General features: G+C 36.4%; 1 protein-coding gene across 43 annotated transcripts in view; it reads left to right on the plus strand.

The window, feature by feature from the left end:
• The window catches only part of Ptprd (protein tyrosine phosphatase receptor type D), a 2293154-nt gene that overhangs the window by 1086591 nt on the left and 1185606 nt on the right, over positions 1–20957 (plus strand). Inside the window, exon 1 of one of the 43 annotated variants that reach the window (XM_052717073.1) lies at positions 6450–6469. The exons of the other annotated variants lie outside the window; for them this stretch is intronic. The gene's annotated coding sequence lies outside the window, so the exon portion shown is untranslated. Of the gene's footprint in view, positions 1–6449; positions 6470–20957 lie in introns of those variants that run through there. 43 annotated transcript variants of the gene reach the window in all.

Below are 20957 nucleotides of genomic sequence, written 5' to 3' on the forward strand. Positions count from 1 at the left end.
AGAGCTGGAAGTAATGGCTTCAGAGGATTGTAAATTCACTAAATACTACCTCATTGTGCACTATAAAATGATTGACATGGTAAATTCTTGGTTAGTTATATTTTACTTTAACATAATATGTATACCAGAGTTATATCTTTAAAACATAGATTTTATAGATGCAATATTTGAAACTCTGATTACATTGTGTAGTGATATTTACCAGTCTCAGGCAGAGTTTATCTGTACTGGCAGCCACTTACAAATAATCACTCAGAGGCTTATATTAATTGTAAATGCTTGGCCAATAGCTCAGGCTCATGACTAGATAGCTCTTACACTTAAATTAACCCATATTTCTTATTTACACTATGGCATGTGGCTCCTGGCTTTTTCCCTCATTTTCTACATGACCTGCATCCTCAGAAGCTGGCTGATATCTCCTGACCCTGCCCTTCTTCATCCCAGCATTCTCATAGTTTGGCTCTCCTGCCTAACTTTATCCTGTTCAGCTATTGGCCAGTCAGCTTCTTTATTAAACCAATCATAGTGATAAATCTTCACTGTGTACAAAAGGATTATTCCACAGTAACCAGTTACGTTTTGATGACTTGCTTTATTAAATCAAATTCTCAAGGAAATAGTTGAATGATCTATATTAATGAAAACTAAATCAATTATTCTGCTAGTCAAATGTAATTTGCTGCCATCCATAGTTTATGCATCCCTCATTTTTTGTATTAACTAGAAAGGATTTTTTAAACAAAATATGAGGAATTCAACATTTCTTTGAAAAAGTGAACTTTATCATAACAAACAATATAAATAGGATTTTTTTTATCATTGCACTTTTTATGAGTTAACATGATTAGTGCTACGCAAACTTATGCCACTAAAGAGACAGTATTGGTGTAAACTAATGCTGTGGATGATAGATTCATGAACACCACAAAGAGAAGAGCAAACAAATGCTGTGAGTGAGCCATGGAGTCTGCTGAGTCCTGCAGATCTTACCAGAATGCAGACATGGTCCTAGAACAAGTGACAAAGTTCTCAGAGCACAAGAAGTTTGGAAGGGATGGCAAGCTTTCTAGGCACACAGGCAAGGTGAAAATTGCTAAAACTTCCCTTCTATCCTTTGGAATGGTTGACAAAGCCTGCAGGTGTCTTGCAATAGGTAATTGTAACCACTCACCCATGTTCAAACTCTGGGTTGAAAGTTCTGTCTAGAAGACAAATATTTTCAGCTTTCTTATGACAATATAAAGAATTGTGTTATAGCAGGCACACTATTCCAAGTATTGTTTGGAGCACATATTATGGAGGAATTTGCTTCATCATCACAATCATTCTACAAGACTTGGTGAACTATGAAATAACTGCCCCTTCAAATTTAGGAAAATCAAACTGAATCATATGATTATTTCCAATGGCTCCCCCAATGAAAGAAAATCTCATGCATCAGGGGAGCAAGTATTTTTCCAGTCACTGACAACTGTTCTGTTTCATTTATCATCCCTCCATTCCCATCAACAGGTTGTTTAGCAAAGTAAATGAATGCATCACTGCCATCTTCAAATGTATCCTGTTTTCTTACACTTGAGTATGTGTTATTTAGTGAGTATCCAGTATAATTATATAGTATGGATATAGAACTATTTCTTGTTCAGTTATAAATTGTATATGAATAAATATAGCCATTGTATTAAATTAGCTACATAAACATGTGAACATGTTGTGTACTAGCTAGTTTTATTTTTCCTTTGGTAATTTGTCACAAAGTAGAGACACAAGGGGGTAAAAGTGAACCACCTAGAGCAATTTCCTCCATTAGACTGGCCTGTGGCCATGTCTGTGTGGCATTCTTTTGATTAATGAATTGTATGGGGGCAGCACACTGTGGACAGTACAACTTCTGGGCTGGAGGTACTGGCTAAGATAAGAAAATTGGCTGAGTATAAGAAAAGAAGCAAGCCAGTTAGAAGCCTTCCTCCATGGTTCCTACTACTTCTTCTGCTTATCTTCCTGCCCTGACTTCTCTCAGTCTTGTATTACAATTGGGAAGTTTAAATCAAATGAATCTTTTCCCCTATATTTGTTTTTGGTCATTGTGTTTTGTTACAAAAACAGAAAGCAAACTAGGATATATAGTTTTGTTTCAACTGCATAAACATAGATAAAGAATAAATAGTTATATGGACATGTATGTCAAATTGTAAATAGTTTGGTTTTCAGCATGACAATCACATTTTACCTATGTACTGGCCATGAGGGACATTTCCAGTTGTTCATTAACTAACCACAGATACTGAAATTAAGAGTTTTATTATTCCAGTGTGATGTTGTTCACCTGTGATGCCGGTACTCATAGGTCCTCTACATTTTTGTAGAATCATAAACTCAAAATGTTGAATGATAATTTCACCATTTTCATGTATTCATACATTCATATATAAAATTGATGAATTAATGCTAAATTAAATCAGCTATCAAGGCATCAAGTATTTCAAAGTATAAATCTATTAAATATTACATGGCAGTTATCAAAGTAAAACTGCAAATGTCAAAGTCAAAATTATTCTTCTACATTAAAAAATACATTCCTAACCTAACTTTGACTGACAGTTCGTTTGATGAGGAAATTTTATGATAAACATAAATTTTACCATCTGAATTATACTGAAAATTATTGGTTTGGGGAGCATTAAATTGTTGCTCTTTAAATGATCAAATGTCATATAAAACTGAAAATATTATTCTGTAACTATTATTCCATTTGAAATAATTTGGAAATGTCACAATGTGGATTATCAAATAGTTTTAATAATTAATTAGATCATATTTTAAACTTTACTTTTATTTAAGTGTCTTTGTGTGTTATGTGCATGTGAGTACAGGTGACAGCAAAGGCCAGAAGAAGGTGTTAGATATGTTGTGTCAGGAAGTACAGATGATTGTGAGCTACCCACTATGGTTGCTGGGAACAAAGCCCTGTTCGTCTTCAAAAGCAGCAAGCATTCTTTACAAGGTTACACATCTATAATCAGAAGATTCTGGAGACAAAACCTAGGGTTTGTGAGATCAAGGTTACATAGAGAAAACCTGTCACAACAAACAAACAAACAATTACAATTCATGAATTTAAATTAGGAGAAAAAGACAAATGTTCATCACCTATCTAATATATAATTTATTATATTATTGTCTTTAAAACCATATAAAGCAATATAGACCACAGTATTATAATTGTGTCTTACAAATATAATTTGGACTAAAGCAGCAAGACATAAATATAATATCATTTATTTTGTAAAGTTCACAGTATGGAAATCTTCATTCAAAAGTGCATCAACATAAATAAGACAGAGAACCATCATGCATCCATAAGATGGATTCTCTGATAATGATGAAAAGGATGTTTAACAGGGCCGCCTGAGAGCTTCTACAGCAAAGTAGAAGCTACTACAAGGTCACAACCACCTGGTGCTTACATGAACACATTCTCCTAATTATTCATAAAAATTACATTGTTTTGGATACACTAGTCTGTAGCCATGCTTTCTGAAATAACAAAATGTTTACAATTGATAAAGTTTCAGAAATCAATGAACTAACAATATTTAATGTCAAGAACCCTTTAAAGTTCTTGTTCATAGGTTTATATGTACTTGGACTTTCCTACCTCATTTCTATAATTGGCTTTGCACATGTTAAACATTTCTCTTTACATTCTGAACAGATTCATCTTCTATTTAATTCCTTTTATTTAAATAAAATTTGTTTTAAGAACACAGCTGTGTCAATTTACCCCACTTGTTATTTTTATATCTTGCTATGAATAATTTTTCATTTAAAAAATAATGGGGTCAAAATATAGTCTTTATTAATAGTACATTTTTCATTTAATACATGAAAATCACTCTACATGTTGGAGGTTTATATTTTCTTATTTATCTGTAATCTATGTTTATCTTATGAAAAGAGTGACTAGACCAAGTCTACTGAAGTTAATATATGATGTGACTAATAATTTTATTGAAATATAGTTCTATAGATGAGATTCTTGCATTTTATATAATCAAATACAAGAATTATATAGACCCACAGAAAAATGACAGGTAATCCATAAGTATGAAATAATTGAAGATAATTGTCAGAAAGAAACAGAAACTTACTTCTTAAAAGGCCAATGACAATACAGTCTGTGTATAATACTTAAGCACACTGTCAATTCTGGTCAGTCAAGGACTTGTTTTAATCTACTTTTCTTTATCTTTAAATTAGTCAACTTATACTACAAAGGAGTTTATTTGGGCTTCTATATTCATAAAATCTAGGTTCATGACTCAATTGCCCAGTGGCTCTAGACATGTAGTGTCACAAAATTTCTAGAATTTTGTAGACCAGTGAGCAGACCCAGTGAAGAGAATTTACGTAAGAAAAGGAAGAAATAAATGGATTCCACAATGCCCTTCAAGAAATCCTCCCCCCAAATTTGGTCACTGACTACCAAACGTGTTCCATAATCTCCTGGCAGTCACGCTGGAGACATACATTTAATACTTGGGCCTCTGGAATAAAAGTTTCTGGAGGTCAGAGACAAATGTAAAGTTGAACAACTGGTAAGTGATTGAGATGACTGATGTTCTTCTGTGAGCCTGTACAAGCTACAGATCACTGTAAACAGAAAACTATTAAAGTAGCAGCACAGTATCAAAGCCCATACAATGAAGACAAAGTGACTCTAAGAGCAGTAGAGCTGCTGTCCCCACAAAACACAGATTTGGCATTTATTTTCTAGGAATCTGAAGGCACAGTATGGAATAGTCAAACATCTCTGACTGAATGAAAAATGTAGTTCAGCTCAATTTGAATAAATATAAAGTGACCAGTCTTGTGAAATTTAAAAGATTTAGCTTATGGAGTGACCTTTCAATCATGAAACAAGCTAAAATTAATGTAGTTAATGCTACCAGTTATATAACTTTGAGCTTACTGAAAATTATTGGTATTCATATGTACCATTATATTTTGTAATATTATTTGGATTTATTTAATATGAATAAGTACTACAAAAAAGTACACTGCTTACAAGAATATTTTCAGTCTGAAAACTGGGTCGATAGTACTGTCAAGGAAAATAGTGATTAGAACACAAGCATGTTGTAAAGAAAAAATTAACATCAATTTGGAATATATAGTTTTCCAAGATGTGTAAAAATCTGCTGGAGATTTCCTTTGGGCAAGAACGTACTCCAAAATGCAAATAAGAATGAGAACATTTAAATAAACAAAATAGATCTTAAGAAAGAAGTGATTAATGATAACACAGACATATTTGCTATAGGCTTTTAGTTTTTGAGACTGAACCAATGGAGAAAAGATGGGGGGGGGGTGCTATGGGACTTCAGAAGCCCTGGAACATTGTAGACCGTAATGTCTGTGGGCACCTCTATGGACCTGAGAAATGAATACTTCCTATTGCTCATCAGGACCTCTCCCTTCCCTGGCTCCATTTTAAGATATCTCCTTTTTTTTTCCTGTAAAAAAACTTCTCAAGGCTTAAAAAACCAAAATTGTGAGAAAGGTTCTCATCCTATTTGTTTCTTGACTGTCCTGAGTCATTTGTCCATCTGTGAATGATTGATCACAGTAGGTTTAGTGTTCTAGATGGCCCACCATGGGTCAACTGCCTACTTCTGACCTCATGTGAGGTGCATGATTCAGATTGGGGTGCAAAGCACAAATACATGATCCGAAGCAGCAAGACAGGCAAAAGTGGCAAAGGACGACAATCTCTTCCTAGAAGTAGCAACATTTGAGAGATCAGCATCAAAGTAAAACACAAAACCAGAAATAAACAAACCAGCAAAACCCAAAGCAGACATTAGAGAAATGGGGGAAGGCTGGAAAGAATGTTGTCTCAGAGTGAAAGAAAAATCTAAGAAGGGAGGAGTCAGGAGTGTCAAGTACCTGGAGGAAATGTGTCTGAAAACAATCCTCCAGGTTTGCTTCAGAGAGTCAATTGCTCTCACAAGGCCAGTTTCAGTGAAGGCAGAAGCCAGAATTCTGAGAAAAAATGAAGACAGGGACGTTACCTGGAGAGTTAGAGAAAAACAAAGATGGATCAAATAGGACTCAAACGATTCAGCTTGCCACGATCTACATTTATTTACTAGTTAGCAAACTGCACTTAGCAAATTGCATTACTAGATATTTATGATTCTTCTGATGTGTACAGTAACTGCTGTGTTTGATATCATAAAGACAGATATCAATTAGGATGTTCAGAAAAATCAGAAGTAATTAAATATAATATTTGTCTAAAGTAATAATTACCTACAGAGACATTATTCTACAACAATAGAATGTTCTCCAAAAAAATGCTTTTCTAAAATAGTTTTTAAAAACTACAGCTTTTTAAAAATATTTTTTTTCCATGTGTTTTAGGTATAGAATGGGAGTGTGAAGGTCTGGGCTCAACAACAAGGTAGAATGTGGCTAATTTAGTTCACTCTTAAAACACAGTGAAAAATTGTGTTTCCTACCATATACCTTCCTTGCTCCATAGGTAGAATATTGTACCCATAAGATCTGTGTTCCCTACTGAAGATTTGTTTGCACAGGAGCTATGTCATCAGGCTACAGATCTTTAAGAACATGCACAGCTGGGGAAATCTCTTCACTGTTATTTTCTGCCACTTACTTTGGTTTTTTCCTATGTCTAAAGATCTTCAAGGTTCAGAACAGATCATTATTTTAGTTTCACTTTAAGCAATTTGTTATTGAGTGGACATTCTTTTTATTATTACTGCTGTCATCATCAGAGAAGAGGGCATGGATTGCATAAACAGGGAGAATGGATTCCCTTGGCTTCTCTTTCTTGCTTAGGGATTGGCATAGCGTTTAAAATCCTTCATTTTCTAAGACCTCTACAGAACCTATGTTGTTTGATGGTGAGATTTAAATATTTTGTGGGGTTGCCTGGCAACACTTCGGGGGTGTTTTTTTCATGTACTCGCTGCAGCTGAACTTACCTGTGTTTCTTTCTTTTGATAAAATAGGTTATGGTTTCACAATGCCCATCATGCCCATTTTGCTTTAGAATTCTTGAATTCCCTTCCCACCTATGACAGGTTCCAGCTTCATACTAAATTTTTCTTTAGCACATATGTAGTCTAGTGAAACAGCAAATTGACAAACACATATTTGAAGTGACATTATCAACTTTGACTTGAAGGTCCTTGGTGGTTCTCTTTCTTCCTTGGGATTGTCGGCTACCAATCAATGAGGTGGGAAAGAGTCGAAGTGGGGAACAGGGTTCAGATAGCTGTGGATGTGACAGAGATGGCCCTTCTGGAGATTACTTCAGTGAATCATTTCAACTTTATTCTAGAGTATAGGAAATATATAAGATTGGGAAAGCTGGGGACAAACCCTAATTTACATTAAGTGGCACACTCCTATCATAAGGCTTCAATGTGGCAGTAAGGACCTATAGGAAAGTTCCTAGTATAAGTCTTAGTTACCATATGTACAGCAGAGGGAAGGCTCCTAGCAGGAAACTATGTCAAGGGTCATGCTAGAGATAAGTCAGGCATCCATGCTTAGAGACAGCTTCCAAATAAGGGCAGACAGAGAGCAGGAAGCCTTTACTGTGGAGGGAGGGAGATGTCAATATTGTGGATCCTAGAGAAAGCTGCCAGGCTATGATAGACTGCTACCTCTGACCAGCAGGGCCTACCAATAGTCCTCAATGTTCTCTTAATAGAGATAATTAATTACACTGGACAGGTTTATTTTTATAATAGTTGCTATAAGCCTCATGGTACTCTGAACAAGTCTGGCACAGTTGGTTTTCCACAGACTCAGGCATGATCTTTAGATTAGTTACTTTCAATGTGCTGTCCCTTTCCTCCCCATGCCTGTGTGTGACAGGTTTGAGACATAGTGCTCTCATTTCTGAGAGGAAAAGTCTTCTTTGCTGTCTGTAGCTCTTTTTCCTTTCATATAAATGGCAATTTCATACTTAGTACCTAGGTTTGGGGTAAAGAATTTTCTAGAAGCAATACTCCCCAGTACACTCTTGGGACTAACATTCAGTGCTTCCACTTTCAGATGTGGAACAAAAGATGGGGAAATTATGAAGTGACAGTGACCCCAGATCCATTTTCCTCTGCTTTTCAGGGACTTTTATCACTGAGGGTTTAGTTTATACACAATGACTAAAAGAAGGATAATTGGGTTATACATAACAGTTACAGGCTAACACTATAGGCAGAGTTAGAAGGGCAAGTAAGAGACAGGGTCTGAAGCATGAAATTCAGCAGTACTGACAAATGGGAAATGATGCCCAGCCAAGCATTTTGACGTAAGTAGGCTTAGTTGTTTAGAATACTCATAGGGGCTCAGGAGTGGGGATATAACACAACTTGACTCAGTAACAATTCTCATACAACTAAAGAGCAGGTTTGGGACTTTCTAGTTTTAAACAGCTGTTAATTGCTTAATAAATCTCTCCACAGTCCCCCTCTCAGGTTCTCAGTGAATGTGTATTGTTTGGTATGGGCACAGCCATTAAAGGACCTCAATGCCTCAGCCCCATTGAGATGGCAAAGCCTTTTCCTGATGAGGTTCAAAGGGATAACAAAGCCTCCTTAGAGTCTGAGTGCAAATTTTGACAGTGTGTATAGAGAATGTCCACAGTAGTGTTCTCCTTGCCTCAGATGTTTATGGCACTACAGAGACTGCTTCTATTAAGATTAGCTAAATCTATCTCTTTGTTCATCTGTATATAATAACCCTGCCTCCTTATTTTTCTATATGTAAAAACCCCACCTTCTTGTTTAGCTGTTTGCAATAACCCCACCTCCCCATTCAACCATATACAGTAACATATTGGGCTCCTAAAAGTGCTGTGACTTCCCCATTAGAGAGTCTAGTCTACCTGATCCCAGCTTTTCTCTCTCTCTCTCTCTCTCTCTGTGTGTGTGTGTGTGTGTGTGTGTGTGTGTGTGTGTGTGTGTGTGTGTGTGCCCATGTGCATGTGTGTGAGTCCTGGAAACCTTAGTCAGGGTTCCAGGACTCAGGCTGTACAAGGATGAGGTGACTCTGAAATGAAAGATTAATCTGCATAAATATGAGCTGGAAGCTTACTTAATTGTAGATTCTACAATCCTTCTGATTCCAACAGCAGCTGCCAATCTATAGTTTCATAGGCTTCCTTGGAGAGTCTGGCAAGCTGGCATGGGACTGCACTTACCACTGCTGAATTTTAAGATGCCCTGACTCAGGTCATGACACTGCTAGCTCCTGCTGAGATTGGTTTAAATGGTGATAAACTCTTGGTTTTATCACTTGTGATTGGCTTAATGAAATCCTATATTTCTGTAACCATGCTGACATTGAATTTTTATTGACATTTAATTAAAATGAGAGAACATGTTTGCTTATAAAAGATTTTTCCAGCTGCCAATTACTTTCAAAAGAGTAGACTACACCAAAAATGGAAAATATTTTTCATCTTGATAACTGTTTGTTGACCAGATTTCTTCAAAATTAGTCTGTGCCTTTGAAAGTTTTTATGTAGCAAGCAAACAAGCAGGAAATGTTAAACAGCAGAGTGGAAAGGAAAACATAGTATTTTTTGCAGCTATGAAATACAACAAAACACAGGATGTGTGGTGATTCGTGCATTGACTTTAAATCTGTCCCTTAACTTGATGGGAACCCATTGTTCCCATGTTAACTGTGTGCATTTTTTGTCTGCACAGGTTTAAAGGTTTAACAAGCACCATATTTGCAAGTACAAGAATTTATTCCCATATTGATAAATTTTGTTATACCCTCTATATCATACTTACAAATTTACTTTTACTCTTAGATGTAAAACAGCTCTGTTCTCTGGGGTAAAGAGCATTGTATTTAAAATAAATGTGAAACATTAAGTTTCAACAAAAACCATAACTGTCTTATAAGGTGGATTGAGGTGAGAAAAAGCAACCATCCTTCAATTTTATCTCTTTTATAGTGAGGCACAAACCAAGAAATACTTAAAATAATGTGATAAATGACTAGCATCATGAATAAGGAGAAATCAATTACGTTTAGGAAATGGGACATGTACAAAACTCAAAACTTTTGCCAAAAATGTTGCTACCACATTTGAGAATGTGCTGGTGTACCTATTTCTGTAGCATGTACTTTATATTCCTATTCTTCCTTAGTACCTACATGCCTACTATGAAATGTTGTCATTTCCTCACCCACTTGTAGATCTTAGTTTACTACTCTTAATAAACTGAGAAACATTGAGTAAGTAACCCAAGGTCATATGACTGAGAAGAATCAATGCAAAATTGAAACTCACACAATTCTTACTCCTAATGATACAGTATGCCACCAATGCTTTTGAATTGTTTATGTACAATTTTTATTAAAATATGATTGCAAACTTCCCCCATTTCATTCCTTTCATTTTCTTCCCTCCAATTCCTCCCATGCCCACCCTGCTTGTCCCTTCTAATTGTTGCAGATATGCATATATATGCTATATATTGAATTCATAAATTCAAAAGTACAATGTATATAATTACATTGAATCCATATATGGTTGACTTCATAAATGTATAGTTATAACCTAAGTCTAGTCAGTGTTGTACTACATGATTTCAGGCTACCCACTTGGTATCACACAGCCGATTAGGGTTCTCCTTCCTGGGGAGAGGCTACTTTTCCCACTGTCCGAATCCCTTATCTGCCTATACTTGTTTGTCTAGGGGTAATGTCTTATGAGTTTTTCCCCTTCCATATTAGCAGGTTTATTGATATTCTCCTTCTTCGGGTCTTTTTAGGAAGCCATGTTTTTAAGGTACCGTGGTTGAAGCTTTCCTTTCACACCTAGGAGACACAAACTCACAGTAAATCTCCTAGTGCTCTGGCTTATAATCTTTCACATACACACCACCCATGATGTTCTCTGAGCATCAGCTGCATTAGTATACACGGGGACTGGCCATACCATGACCAATTGTTCTCTACATTTTAATCAGTTGTTTTCTGTAATGGTCTGTTTGTTGTAAAGATAAGCTTCTTTGGTGAGAGTTAGAGCTGACACTTACCTGTTGGTATTAACGGTAACCATTTAGAAGGCAGCTAGAAATTATGCTGGTCTAGTAAAATGGTGGTAGTAGGTTCTCCTTTAAGGTCCATGACCTCACTCTAGGTGGGTATCTGGCTGGGTTTCCAGCACCAGACATGATTTCCCTCCTGTTAGTGGGTTTAAGTACAACTGGACAGCTATTGATTAGTGCCAAGATGTTAATGTCACTTCTTGGGTATCTTGCTATACTAGTCATTGTTACAGTTCAATGGCATCACGGCTGGTTTGGATTCTTGATACTCCCTCGTGTTAGCATGAAGAGCACCTTTGAATATTATGAAAACTAGGCCTCATGGAGGACTAGCCAACTAGAATCCTCTGAGTCCTGTGTTCAAAGTACTGATACTTTTTAGTTTGACCTTGAACACATTTGCATACTTTTAATAATCTCAAGCTTACAAGAATTGTTTGGAGAGGGATTACTGACTCTCAGGGCATGCAAATGTTCACACAAGCACATGATGTTACATAATTTGCAGAATGGCTAAATCAGGTGTGGGGAGTGTTTTATGATTTTCATGGTTTCTCGTAGATAAGAACTTGAGTTTTATTACATTTTAATGCTTAGAAAACATGGTAGAAGAGGGATTGGAAGATCATAAAAGCCAGAGGACCAGGATGCTGCTGTAAGATAGTGTCTTCTAGACATGGCAGAGAAGCTAAACCCATGAAACCTCTGTATTATGGTTGTGTGATAATCATACAAGTCAACATGTCAATGTGAATGGGGAGCTTTTTCACAAGGCCCCAACCCGATATGAAGAACAGCAGTCAAGCAATTGAGGCTGAGAAAAAGAGAATAAGTTATCTCCAGAGTCAAGCTCTTTGGTGAGGTATCCAACTACAAATGGCCAACCCTAAACATATTTAAATATTTTTGCCATTCTTATAGTCATGTTTGAAGTGGTCTTAGTTTGCAGTTTCCTTATCTATATTTTAACTGAAAATCCAGTACACTGGAGCTTTCATTCAGACTCCACCAGTAACATCACACAGTACCTGCTTCCTCAAGCCAACAGAGATTTAAGTCATTGTCTTGGGTGTGTGTCCAGTTGCTGTGACAAAACATCTGATTTGTTTCCAAGGGTTTACTTCAGCACACAATTCTAGGTTACAGTCCATGATAGCAGAGAAGCCCCTGTAGCCGAAATTCCAGGAAGCTTGACATACTATATCCATCATAAACTGAGCAAAGAACATGTTCATGCCAGTGCTTAGCTGATTCCCTCCTTCTCATTCAGGGCCCAGGCTATGAAATTGTGCAGCCCACATTCAGGGTGGGTCTATCCACCTCAATTAACCCAAGTAAGAAAATCCCCATAGCCTTACCCACAGGCCAACCCAGTCTGTGCAATCCCTCATGTAGTCTCTCTTCCGAGATGCTGGATTATGTTGAATTGGCAACTAAAACTATCACTATCACGTACTATAGAAGTTAAAAAGTCTCAACCCCATGGCACTGACTTAGTGAGGATCATTATGAAATTTCAAAGAATTAAGAAGGACAAATACCCTCAAGGGCCATAGGTTGAACATGGAAGTCCTTCTGTTATTAACAATCAGGTTTTGTGACAGTCTTGACCTTGCTACCTGTGATAGCTGCTGCTCTCTAGAGAGACAGTTCTTTCCTACTTTTTTCTCCATAGCCTCCAATGATCTCTGCAGTGATGTGAGCCTATTATAATCTAGGGAAAGTCTTCTTCATAGCCTGAGGATTTTAAGTATTCATGTCGAGAGTTATTTTCAGCATGGTGAAGTATATGTCCATTATCAACTGAACTACCTATCAATATTCTGAATGCTAAATATATCTGTAGATGTATCCAACCTTCTTATTAAATAAGAAACACAGAACCAATGCAAAGAAGAAAGCCAAGAGGTCAGAGCTAAGAGCTAAAACCTTACCCTTCCTCCTGCGGTGGTCCTACCTCTCCAAACCAGAGCTACCCCTGTGTTAAAGTCTTTATATAGAGTTCCTGTCCTGCCTTCTCATTGGTTGTAAACCCAACCACATGACTGCCTCCTCACAGCCTGTCTGTATAGGCCTCCAGGTTTTCCATGATTGGTATTAAGATTAAAAGCATGTGTATCCAATAATGGCTGTATCCCTGAACACACAGAGACTTACCCAGCTCTGCCTACCAAGTGCTGGAATTACAAGCGTACGCTACCACTGCCCTGGTTTCCTATGGCTTGCTAATAGCTCTGACCCCCGGGCAACTTTATTTATTAACATACAAATAACATTTTAATACAAATAAAATATCACCATATTTCCCCTTTTCTATTTTAATAAAAAGGAAGAAAAAGAAAAAGCTTATAACTAATATAAGAAAAACTATATACAAAAGTACAATAACTATATACAATATATACAAGTAATAAATACCTAAACAATGTCTAGTCCATTTGTATTTGACAAATTCAGAGAAAATAATTTCATTATCTATCCTATTTTGGTAAGTCCAAAATGTATCCTAATTAATCTTCAACTATAACTAACTAACCTTCAACTATAACTGACTAATCTTCAACTCCCTCAGAGACCCAAGAAGGAAATAATATTAGCTAACAAAAATAAAAACAGGAAGTGCACATAAGCAACTTCCAAAAAATTTGTGAGTTGACAGAAACAGACAGCTGTCTGGACAGTCACCTGAGGTTTCTCCGAAGTGCTGGGGCATCATCTTCAGCCTATAGGCTTAGCATATCTGACAGACTCATTTGTGAAGTAGGATGTACACAAGGTCAACAGTTCAACCTCACATTGAGTGAGAGTAGTCCATGTACCAGAAACACCTGAATTCCACTAGTGTCATGTCATGATTCAGGATTTTAAATTCTGGAAATTGTTGATGGTTTTTTAATTCAGCTGTCCATTCTTCTTGGCTGTGTATATATGGCTTCATCTCAGCATCCCATTCTTCTCCATATCCCTCCATCAAATGCCAGTCTACTATTGAGAGGCATGAGCTTAGTTACTCTTCAAGAATAACTGTTTCAGCTGCTGTTCCATTGCACATCAGAGGCCATCGGCCCACTGCCTGTTCAGCTGCCTTCGAAGAAAAGGGCACTGTACCTTTTTCGAATTGCGAAGGCCACTTCAGGGATGGTGCCATATTGTCCTGGCCTCTGAAGATGCCTTTTGATAAAGCCATAACCACACTTGTTTTGGCAAGAATCAGTAATCCTTTGTTTTATGTCCTGTCTGTCCATTTTGTCCTGTTGATTCGAGGATACTTTGTTGTCCAGTGGCTAACTTTTGCCACAATGAAAGTTAACTCCATATGCAGTTTCTTCAATGCCCATATTTTCTCTGAAGTAGATTGGTACTGCCAGGAGCCGACATGTCTCATAGTCATAACAAAAAAGAAAAATTTTCTAAGTTATTAAAACATTTTAAATGCCATATTCTGTAGATCTCTGAAGGGTTTGAAGATAACCTGTCTATCTAAAATATATCTACTGAATCTTGAAAACATACCTAATATAACTACAAGTTCTATTATAATATCTAACTACTAACTTTCATTTCTTTATATCCTAATAGTTGGTAATAACATTCAAGGATCAGAAAATTGCATTACATTGTTAGATGAACGGTACAATTAGGAAAATATATATAACATTTTCTAACAATATCAATTTCAATATATATAATTTGTATACAATATAAAACAATCCAATCCAATGTAAAGTATTTACATTTTTCTTTTCTTTCTTTCTTTCTTTTTTTTTTTTTAATAAGAACCTTAAATCTAATCTCCTTTGCTTAGGCTTTTTCCTAACCCTTGACAACAACTTGTAACCAACCCCCCTAAACAATGAAAATTATCCCAGACCCAAAACCCATTAAAAGACCAAAAAAAACCAACCACCCCACACCACCTCTTTGGGAATGTGGGCGTTGTATTCTTGAAATTGCTTCCTGCTGGGTATGGGTGAAGGTATCTTTATCCTGAAAGAAAAATTTTAGGTTAATTGTCAAATTCTAGGAAAGGTAAATATATCCTTCGTTATCCAGTCTGTGTATAATGCCAAAATTCAGGGTTTATCTCAAATCCTTATTCAAGTAGTCTTTGAGACTAGATCATCTCAGCTAGCTCTTCTCAAAATTGCTCTGAGCACTTTGTAGTTCAAAGCTGATCTGTAGATGATGTTTGTCAGCTTAGTGATGTTATTATTGTCCACGTGGAATTGTTGTTGTTGTGGGGCCCCATCTTCTTCCTGGAGACTTCAGTTGATGTTAGGCCTAACCGTGATTTCCTGCAAAAAACTGATAAGAGACTCGAACACAAAGACTATATATGCGACTTTTTAGAATTAGTTAGTACTCTATATGACCATTTATATCTTAACAAAGTTTAAAATGTATATATATCTATATATATTGATCTTGTAAATTTTGATATAAAATTCATACTTTAAGAAAAGTTTAAAGAATCAGAATAGAATCAAAGAGTTGAGATTCGTAATAGAATAGTCCCTTAATTTATTTGGCTTTTCTCCTGTCCCATAGCAGAAGATGGCTCTTCTGGCATGATACAGGGAGTTTGCATTTTCCTTTTAACAACATGCTTGAGTTTAAAGAAGGAGAGAGCCATTCTCCAACTCCAAAGCCAGCTTTAAATTTTAATTGAACTGGGACTATTAGAAGTTAAATAGTGTTAAATCTTTAAAGAAAAGCAGAAACAAACATTTAGGAAGACATAAAATTTTTTTAGATAACATACCCATACGCCATTTCACTCTGTTTCTTAGGATAGATGATTTGTCCCTTTTCTTCAGTTGTCTCATTTGTCCAGTGTTCTTCAAATTCCTTAACCTTCATTCTCCTAAAAGACAAAAACAAAAACCTTTCCCCAAGGTTTTTTGGGGATGTTCCTTTTTGACAAGTTATCTGATTAAATGAAAAGGCATGTGTTACTGGTGTAAGTTAGTTTAAATTGGATGTTTACGATAGTTGATGAACTATCACCTCCTCTAATTAAGAGGTCTCTCTTGTTCAAATCGAACTTTTATCAATTTTGATGGTACCCACAGCTTATCTTCTCCTGTAGAAATAAAAGCAAAACCTCGTCCCCAATGTAACACATACCCTGGTTTCCATTCTGAGGTCAGCACATCCTTAAAGTATATAGGTTGATTTAATTCTGTAGTTTTTTCTATTATCCAATGTCTCTCTGCAGCTGTTGTTCCTTTCTCATTGGCATTGAGAAAATTCAAAGTTAATAGAGCATTATGTAGTCTATTTCTGGGGGTTTTTGTTACTCCTTTTTGTTTATTTAGCATATCCTTTAGAGTTCTGTTTGATCTTTCTATAACTGCTTGACCTGTAGGATTATGTGGTATACCTGTAACATGGTTTATATTATAATAAGCAAAAGACTGTTTCATTTTAACAGAGACATATGATGGAGCATTTGATTTGTGCAGGTATACCCATAATGGCCATAACTTCTAGCAAATGAGTGATTACAGAATCAGCTTTTTCAGAACTCAAAGCAGTTGCCCATTGAAATCCTGAATAAGTATCGATAGTGTGGTGTACATATTTCAGTTTTCCAAATTCTGCAAAGTGAAACACGTCCATCTGCCAGATTTCATTCCTCTGAGTACCCTTTGGGTTACATCCTGTTGGTAATGGTGTTTGATTGTAGAAGGAACAAGTAGGACATTTCTTTACTATTTCTTTGGCTTGTTGCCAGGTTATGGAAAAATCCTTTTTTAAACCTTTACTATTTACATGATGTTTTTTATGAAATTCTGAGGCCTCCAGCACATTTCCTATCAATAATTTATCAATCTCATCATTGCCTTGTGCTAGAGGGCCTGGCAGACCAGTATGGGATCGGATGTGAGTTATATATAAAGGATGACTCCTTTTTCTGATTGTATCTTGTAATTGAATAAATAATGAAGTTAATTCTGAAGCATCGTGGATAAATTCTGCAGTCTCAATATGTAATACTACTCTTTCAGCATACTGAAAGTCAGTTACTATATTGAGAGGTTCTGAAAAATCCATTAATACCAACAGAATAGCATACAATTCTGATTTTTGAACTGAATTATAAGGACTTTGAACCACTTTACTTAAATTTTCTGATTTGTAACCTGCCTTTCCTTGTTTGTTGGCATCTGTATAAAATGTACGAACTCCAGATATGGGTTTTTTCCTCACAATTCGAGGCAAGATCCAATCAGCTCTCTTTATAAGATCAATTCTATTGCTTTTGGGATATTTGCTGTTAATTTCTCCCAAAAAATTACTACAAGCTTTTTGCCAAGCTTCATTTTCTATCCATAATTTTTCAATGTCCTCCTTAGTTAAAGGTACGACAATTTCTGCTGGGTCTATTCCTGCTAATTGACGAAGTCTCAATTTTCCTTTCCAAATCAAGTCAGAGATTTTTTCCACATAAGTTTTTAATTTTTTATTTGGTTTATTTGGTAAAAATATCCATTCCAATATAATATCTTCCCTTTGCATTAATATTCCTGTTGGGGAATGCCTAGAAGGTAAAATAACCAAAATGCAATCCAGCTTTGGATCAATACGATCTACGTGCCCTTCATGTACTTTCTTTTCTACCAAGGCCAATTCTTTCTCAGCTTCAGGTGATAATTCTCTTGGACTATTTAAGTCCTTATCACCTTCTAAGGTTTTAAACAAATTATTCAGTTCATCATTTTTTACCCCAACAATAGTTCTTAGATGAGAAATGTCTCCAAATAATCTTTGAAAGTCATTAAGAGTCTGTAGTCGATCTCTCCTAATTTGCATTTTTTGAGGTCTAATTTTTTGAAGTTCTATTTTATATCCTAAATAATTAATAGAATCTCCTCTTTGTACCTTTTCTAAAGCAATTTGTAATCCCCAGCAAGGCAAAATTTTCTTTACTTTTTCAAACATTCTTTCTAAAGTATCTGCATTTGAATCAGCTAATAAAATGTCATCCATATAATGATAAATTATAGATTTAGGAAATTTTTTACGTACCACTTCTAATGGCTGTTTTACAAAATATTGGCACAAAGTTGGGCTATTCAACATTCCCTGTGGGAGAACCCTCCATTGAAATCTTTTAACCGGTTGAGAATTATTATAAGTAGGCACTGTGAAAACAAATCTTTCTCTGTCTTTTTCTTGTAAGGGTATTGAAAAGAAAGTCTTTTAAATCAATAACTATGAGAGGCCAGCCTTTTGGTAACAGAGTAGGTAAAGGAATTCCAGATTGTAAAGAGCCCATTGGCTGAATTACTTTGTTAATTGCTCTAAGGTCTGTTACCATTCTCCATTTACCAGATTTTTTTTTTATAACAAATACAGGAGAATTCCAAGGGCTGGTTGATTCTTCAATATGATGAGCATTTAACTGTTCTTCCACCAGCTCTTGTAAAGCCTGGAGTTTCTCTGTTGTTAAAGGCCATTGCTGAACCCATACAGGCTTGTCTGTTGACCATTTTAAAGGTAGAGCTATTAATGTTTTTGGAAGATTATCAGTTGTTGTGCCCTGTTCTTGTATGACATGGATGGCTGGTGAGCACTCATTAGAATAATATCTTTTAATATTTCTCTCAGAAACATGTACTAATTTATGATTTGTTTCTGAGATTGGAGGGATATTAATCTGAGTATTCCATTGTTGTAACAAGTCTCGACCCCACAGGTTCATAGCTATGTTAGCCATATATGGTTTTAATTTTCCTTTCTGTCCTTCTGGACCTATACATTCAAGCCATCTTACACTTTGTTTCACTCTAGATAATGTCCCAATTCCTAAGAGTTGAATGTTTACCTCCTGAAGAGGCCAAGTTGGATGCCAAAATTCTGGTGCAATTATGGTAATGTCAGCACCTGTGTCTACCAGACCAGACAACAAAACACCATTTATTTTTATTGTTAGTTTTGGTCTTTGTTCATTAATAGAAGTTTGCCAAAAAATTTTCTTTATGTTTTTTCCTGTATTTCCTATTTTCTCTGTTTCATCATCTCGACTAACATGATTTATTCCAATAGACATTTGGTTATTTAGGTGCTTTGAGTAGGGGTTTCCTCTACAACTGCAGGAAAGGTTTGAACTGGATTTACTGTGGGGGCCTGCCTGAGGCCCCTCTGGGAGTTTCCCGAAGCTCGAGGCAGAGGGTTACCCTGTCTGTCCCTTGTTGATCTACATTCGTTGGTCCAATGTTTTCCCTTACCACACCTTCTGCATACTCCAGAAGGAAGGGGCATTCTGTTGCCAGTGTTCCTTGAAGAAACATTATTTCTAGGAATGACCTGTTTACAATCCCTTTTCAAATGTCCTTGCTTTCCACATCCAAAACCTCTAACATTGCTCAAACCTTTTGAAATTGCTTTTCCTACCCACATATCATCATGGTCATAAGCCTCTACATTAACTGTATCTCTAATCCAATCTTCCAAAGGTGCAGATCTTGCCTTTAACGGCCTAATTATTCTTTTGCACGCTGCATTTGCATTCTCAAAGGCTAAAGATTCAATTATTATCTGACTAGCCTCTGAATTCGGGACCATTTTTTGTACTGCTGAAGTCAATCTTTGTAAGAAATCTGTGAAAGATTCTTTGGGGCCCTGTATAACCTTTGTAAATGACTCAGTTTTTTTTCCTGGTTCTTCAACTCTGTCCCATGCATTCAAAGCTGCCGTTTTACATAGAAGTAGGGTTTGGACATCATATGAACATTGTGTTTGTACTGAAGCATATTGGCCTTCGCCAATAAGCTGATCCTGGCAGACTTGTATTCCGCTATCCCTCCATTGTCTTTCTATATTTTTAGCCTCATTACTGAACCACATTTTCCACTGGAGATTTTGTCCGGGTTCAAGAACAGCCTGTGCCAATTCCCGCCAGTCCTTTGGTAGAATCCTATTACAAGTTGACCAGGTGTTTAACATTTGCTTTACATATGGGGAGTGCATGCCATAAGATGCTATTGCCTCCTTAAATCTTCGTAAGTCTAACATTTCAACTGGAACCCAAGTATTTTGTTCATTCTCTTCATCAGGTAGCTGCTGTACGGCTACTGGATAGATTAAGGGTGATTGTGTGAAAACTGGCTTTCTTTCTGTAACCTTACGATCCAATTTTGAAACAACTTCACTATTTATTTCTTCTGTCTGAATTTGAATTTCTCTATAATTCATTTTTACCGGTTTAACAAGTTTTTCTAAGACTGTTATCCTGGCACTTAAATTGACGATCTTTTTAAATAGTAAAATGAGGATAAGAAAAGTAATAAACTGAATAATTCGATCAATATTAATCTTTTCATATAGTTGTTCCATTGTCAGAGTGCCTAAAATTTCAAACAAAGCCCAATTTTCTTCCAATGTACACATAAAGCCCATTTTTTTTTTAATGTAGAAAAAAATTCTCTTTTAAATAGATATGTTAATTGATTTACCAAGTCTGGGTAGAACAGTAGAATCCCAGGGAATTTCACAGCCACCTGGTGTTCGAGGTGTGAATCCAGCGAGAGAGAGAGAGAGAGAGAGAGAGAGAGAGAGAGAGAGAGAGAGAGAGAAAGTGTAGCCGCTTGAGCCGAGTCAAGCCTTGGCTTTACAGGCAGGGGCCCTGTTCAGCAGGGCAGGTCTGAGTTGTTTGTAGCAGTTGCAAATAGCTCCAGCTGCGGTCAGTCAGGCCTGGGCCCAAGCTAGGCAGCCGGGCTGCCCAGGCTGGAAACTGGACCTGCCGCCAAGCCAAGCCAAGCGGTTTTTAATGAATTCTTGTCACGTTGGGTGCCAAATGTAGATGTATCCAACCTTCTTATTAAATAAGAAACACAGAAC

The sequence above is a fragment of the Peromyscus californicus genome, unplaced genomic scaffold (assembly GCF_007827085.1).
Source record: "Peromyscus californicus insignis strain IS unplaced genomic scaffold, ASM782708v3 Scaffold_5__1_contigs__length_169319896, whole genome shotgun sequence".
NCBI lineage: Eukaryota > Metazoa > Chordata > Mammalia > Rodentia > Cricetidae > Peromyscus > Peromyscus californicus.